A 6,408-nucleotide genomic window follows, 5' to 3' on the forward strand; every position below is an offset into this window, starting at 1 on the left:
CTCCGAAGTTCTACTTCAAGCTCTACTTCAGGCTCAGTGGGGAGTCCGCTTCTGTGTGTGTGTGTGTGTGTGTGTGAAATAAATAAATACAATCTTTAAAAGTAAATAAAAATAAGTAAATCTATAGAATTGTATCTTTTGTGTAAATATCTGGTACTATAATGGCTGGATCTAGGTTTTTTCTATTTTTAACACTTTAAGGAACCTCCATATTGTTCTCCAGAGTGTCTGCACCAGTTTTTTTTCTTGCCAACAGTGTGAGAGGGTTCCCCTTTCCACACATCCTCAGCAAAACGTGTTTCTCGTGTTGTTAAATTTCCCCAGGTGTCAGGTGCTATATCATCATGGTTTTGATTTGTATTTCCCTGATGATGAATGATGTTAACCATATTTTCATGAGTCTGTCAGCCACATGTTTGTCTTCTTCTGAAAATGTGTATTTGCGTCTTCGGCCCATTTCTCAAATGGGTTATTTGTTTTTGAATGTTCAGGTTGATAAATTCTTTAAAGATTTTGCTAAGTCTTCAACAGATACATCAATTTCAAATGTCTTCTCCATTCTGTAGGCTATCTTTTAAATTTTTTAATTGTTTTCTTCCCTATGCAGATTTTTATATTGATGAAGCACCATTAGTTACTTTTTTTTTTTTTTTTTTTTTTTGCTTTCCTTGACTCGAAGGATGTGTCCAGTGAGAAGTTGCTATGGCTAATGTCTTGTTTGTGTTTTTGTTTTTGTTTTTTTTTTAAGATTTTATTTATTTATTTGTCAGAGAGAGAGAGAGTGAGAGCGAGCACAGGCAGACAGAGTGGAAGACAGAGGCAGAGGGAGAAGTAGGCTCCCTGCGGAGCAAGGAGCCCGATGTGGGACTCGATCCCAGGACGCTGGGATCATGACCTGAGCCGAAGGCAGCTGCTTAACCAACTGAGCCACCCAGGCGTCCCGCTATGGCTAATGTCAAAGAGGTTTCTTCCTCTGCTCTCCTCTAAGATTTTGAAGTTTTCCTCTCTCACATTTCAGTCTTTCATCCGTTTTGAACTTAGTTTTGTGTAATGTGTAAGAAAGTGATCAAGCTTCATTCTTCTGCATGTGGCTGTTCAATTATTCCAACAACATTTTCTGAAGAGACTGTCTTTTTTCCATTAGATATTCTTTCCTACTTTTTTGAAGATTAGTTGACCATATAGTCCTGGGTCCATTACTGGGTTCTCTATTCTAGTCCATTGATCTATGCACCCGTTTTTCTGTCAGTACCATGCCATTTTGATGACTACAACTTTGTAGTATAGCTTGAAATCTGGAATTGTGATTTGTTCAGGTTTGCTTTTTCTTTTTCATGATTATTTTGAACATCTAGAATCCTTATTGTTTCCATAAAAATTTTATGGTTACTTGTTTTAGCTCTGTAGAGAATGCTGGTGGTGTGTTGATAAGTATTGCATTAAATATATAGACTGGTTTTTTTAAGATTTTATTTTTATTTATTTGACAGACAGAGATCACAAGTAGGCAGAGAGGCAGGCAGAGAGAGAGGAGGAAGCAGGTTCCCTACTGAGCAGAGAGCCTGATGTGGGGCTCGATCCCAGGACCCTGAGATCATGACCTGAGCTGAAGGCAGAGGCTTTAACCCACTGAGCCACCCAGGCACCCCTACACTGTTTTTTATAGTATAAGCATTTTAACAATGGTCTTCCAATCCATGAGCATGAAATTCTTTTCCACCTCTATGTACTCTTTAATTTCTTTCATAAATGTTCTATAGTTTTCTGAGCACAGATTTTTTTACCTTTTCTTTTTTTTCCTTTTAAAAATTTTTATTTATTTTTAAAAATTTATTTTCAGTGTTACAGAATTCATTGTTCATGCACCACACCAGTGCTTCGTGCAATATGTGCCCTCCATAATACCCACCACCAGGGCTCACCCAACTTCCCAACCAGCTCCACTCCAACACCCTCAGTTTGTTTCTCAGAGTCCAGTCTCTCATGGTTCATCTCCCCCTCCACTTTCCTTCAAGTCACTTCTCTTCTCCATCTTCCCATGTCTTCCATGTTATTCCTTATGCTCCACAAATAAGAAAAATCATATGATAATTGACTCTCTCTGCCTGACTTATTTCACTTAGTATAATCTCTTCCAGTTCTGTCCATGTTGATACAGAAGTTGGATATTCATCCTTTATCATGGACGCATAATACTCTATAGTATATATGGACCATATCTTCTTTATCCATTCATCCATTGAAGGACTTCTTGGTTCTTTACACAGGTTGACAACTTTACCTCTGACCTTTTCAGTTAGGTTTATTACTGTGTATTTTATTTTTTTGGTGCAACTTCAAGTGGGATTCATTACTTGATTTATTGTTATACTGCTTCATTATTAGTGTATATAAATGCAACAGATTTGTGTACATTGATTTTTATATTGTGTGACTTCACTGAATGCATGAATTGCTTCCAGATGTATTTTGTGTGTGTAAATTTTCTGGGTTTTGTACATAGAGTATTTTGTTGTCTGCAAAAAGTAAAATATTGACTTCTTCCTTGCTGATTTTGATGCATTTTACTTCTTTTTTTAGTCTGGTTGCTGAGACTAGGACTTCTGTATTATGTTAAATAGTAATGGTGAGAGTGGACATTCCTGTCATGTTCCTGATCATAGGGGAACACCTTTAGTTTTTCCCCATTGAGGATGATATTAACTGTCAGTCTTTCATGTACAGCATTCTTGATGTTGATATATGTTCAATCTATCCCTAATTTATTGAGGTTTCTTTTTATCAATAATATATGCTTTATTTTGTCAAATGCTTTTCCCAAATCTATTGAAAGGATCATAAAAATATTATTATATTATAGTGTATCACATGGATTGATTTGCAAATATTAAACTACACCTACAACCCATGAGTAAATCCCACTTGATGGTGGTGAATAATTTTTTACCATACTTTTGAATTCAATTTGCTGGTATTTCATTGAGTTTTTTTTTTGTTTTTTTGTTTTTGTTTTTGTTTTTGTTTTTGTTTTTCCCATTGTGCATTAGGAATATTGGCCTATAATTCTCCTTTTTACTGGACTGTTTGTCTGGTTTTAAAATCTAGGTAATTCTGTCCTTTTAGGAGTTTGGAATTTTCCTTCAATTTTTAATTTCTGGAGAAGTTTAAAAAGAATAGGTATTGGAGGAGGGCAAAATGGCAGGGAAGTAGGAGACCCTGTTTCAACCAGTTCCCTAAAGTGAGCTAAATATCTACCAGAACACTCTGAACACCCATGAAATCAGCCTGAGATTTAATATTATACACTTTTGGAACTCTATGGGGGCAGAAGGTATGTTGGAGAGGTAAAGCAGAGTGTGAATGCTTAGACTGATATCAGAAGACAAACAGAAGGGGGACGGAGCACCAGAAGTGACCCATTGGAAAGTAATACCCAAATATAAAAGTGCCCTCTGACTGGGGACCAGCATTAACTTAGAGACAAGTTAAAAGCACTCAAAAAGAGCCAACGATCTTATGGGGCAACTGATGAAATCAGGCAGTCATGGGCATGGGCATAATTCCAAGGTATCAGGATGGTTTCTACATGTGACCACCCATGCAAGAGCCTGGCAAGGCCTCCCGTCTATGGTCCCTGAACCTCTGGCTTTCTGCTGCTTGCACCACCACTTGGGCTGGGTACACAACCACCTGCACCTGAGAGATCTTGGTGCGGAAATTGGTCAGGGGTCTCTAGGTCCACAACCTTCCTCAAATGGCCACCAAACCGGCACCTGAGAAAACGTGGCATGGTCTCTACTTGGGGTCCCTCGGGCCACAGCCTTCCACGACCTGCACTTTTGCCAGGTGTGAGCATGCCCAGCTTTGGTTTGGACCCCATACAGCAGTCCAGCAATGGCAGTCATCTAAGTTTGGACTCACCTGAATGAATATCACTCACGGTTTTAGTGGCACGGAGGTACAGAGAAAAGCGAGGTGCTTGAGCAACCACGGAGATAGTGGCTGGGGGTGCGCACCACCTGTGGAAGGTTTCGGTGTTAATCTGACTTTGCAGAGGGGAAGTCTGTGTGTTATGGACCACCCAAAGGGGAGCAGACTGAGGTTTCTCTCTAAGACTGAGGTCTGGGTAGGTATAGTTTACTTTCCACTAAACCTCTGAAAAGCTGCAAAAATTCACCTAGGGACAAAACCTCCAGAGAACAAAAGCCTGAAAAACCAGTTTCCACAGAGCCAAGCTCCTTGATAGGAGGCAGGGTATCTCAGCCCAAGCAGGACTGACTGAAACACAATGTGCAGGACCCTCCCCTGGAAGACAAGCTGAAAGAACAGAAAGGAAACCACCAGAGGGTCCCCATAAAGCTATAAAAAAACCTGTATATTTTATAGATATGACTTTTCCTTATATCTTTTTTTTTGCTTCATTCTCATGATTCTTGTTCTTTTAATTCTTTAACCTACTTATCATTACATATAGAGGTTTAATACACCATATTCATAATAACTTTTTAACTTGAAATATTTTCATACATACACCTGTTTCCTTTTCTTTTCTATTTGTAATACATATAGATGTAAGCTTCAAAGTAATCCTTTTTTCCCTATTCATTACTACCCCTATATATAAACCATTTTAATCTTGCTGTATATCTGGAAAGTTGATTCCTTTAAAAAGATAACTAGATACACCCAGGAATAACTGAAATATCCTTCCTCACCCACATCGAGGGTTACCGTCCCATCATCTACTGTTAGTGTTTCTATGTATTTGTTTTGTTTTTGTACTATAAAAATCTTACTCGTGGGGTTAATTTTGGCTGTGTTTTTCTTTTTTTCTTTGTCTTTTAGTTTTGTTGCTATTTCTGTTTGTTCATTTTTGTTTATGTTACATAAATCCTAATTTGGGGGCTAATTTTGGCTCGGTTTTCCATTTTTTTTCTATCTTTTTTCTTTCTTTCTTTTTTTTTTTTTTCCTCTATAGTGGTGACATATGATTGCTCCAAAATATTCTAGGGTTCACCTTGCCTGGATGGTGGTTGATACATTTATCTTTTTATCCCCTCAACCACGTCTCACCAAAATGATGAGGAATATGAACACCAAACAGAGGAAAAATTCAGAGACTGTGCCTTCTCCCACAGAACTATTGGATATGGAAATAAACAGTATGTCAGAAAGGGAATTCAGGGTAATAATTATCCAGGTAATGGCTAGGTTGGAGAAGGCTATTCATTAGTGGCAACATAGAAACTCTAAGAGCAGAAGTGAGGACCGATGTGGCAACACTAAAAAATGCTATCAATGACATCCAGTCTAATCTAAATACTCTGACAGCTAGAGTAAGCGAGATAGAATACAGAATTAATGATATAAAGGACAAAATGATAGAGAAAAATGATCAGGAGGAAACAAGGAGCAAACAGCTTAAAAACCATGAAAACAGAATTATGGAAATAAATGATGCTGAAACATTCCAATATCAGAGTTATTGGGATCCCTGAAGGGATAGAGAGAGACAGAAGACTAGAAGATATGGTTGAACAAATTAAGATAAAAATTTCCCTTGTCTGGAGAATGGAACAAACATTTGTGTCCTAGAGGCAGAAAGGACAAACTCAAGATCAATGAGTATATAAAAGCCTCCAGACACTTAATTGGGAAATCCACAAATCATAATGTTAGACAAGAGGTCTTAAGGGCAGCTAAGGAAAAGAGATTCCTCACATATAGAGGAAGGGCTATCTGAATAAGGTCAGACCAGGACACAGAAACCTAACAAGCCAGGAAGGTCTGGCAAAATATATTCAGGGCATTAAATGAGAAGAGCATGCAGTCATGAATACTTTATCCAGCAAGGATGACATTCAGAATGGATGGAGAGTTAAAGAGCTTTCAAGACTGGCAAGGTCTTAAAGAGTATGTGACTACAAAGCAAGCACTATAAGAAATATTAAGGAGACTTCTATAAAAGAAGAAAGAACACAAGAGTGACATAGATCAGAAATTTACAGAGACAATCTATAGAAACGAGGATTTCACAGGCAATCTGATGTGAATAAAAACTTATATTCCAATATTTATTCTCAAAATGAACAACCTAAATGCTCCAATAAAATGGCACAAGGTTGAAGAGTGGATACAATGAAAGGACCCATCCATATGCTGTTTACAAGAGACACATTTGGAACCCAAAGATGCATCCAGACTGAAATTGAAGAGATGGAGAATGATTTTTCATCCAAAAGATCTTAAAAAGAAAGCTGGGTTAACAATTCTCATATCAGACAAATTAGATTTTAAGTTAAAAGATTCTAGTCCGAGATACAGAAGGACCTACATAATTTCTTAAAGTATCTAACCACCAAGAAGATCTAACAATTGTAAATACTTATTTATAATTATTTACAATTA

The sequence above is a fragment of the Mustela nivalis genome, assembly GCF_964662115.1.
Source record: "Mustela nivalis genome assembly, chromosome: 3".
In the NCBI taxonomy this organism is placed as follows: domain Eukaryota; kingdom Metazoa; phylum Chordata; class Mammalia; order Carnivora; family Mustelidae; genus Mustela; species Mustela nivalis.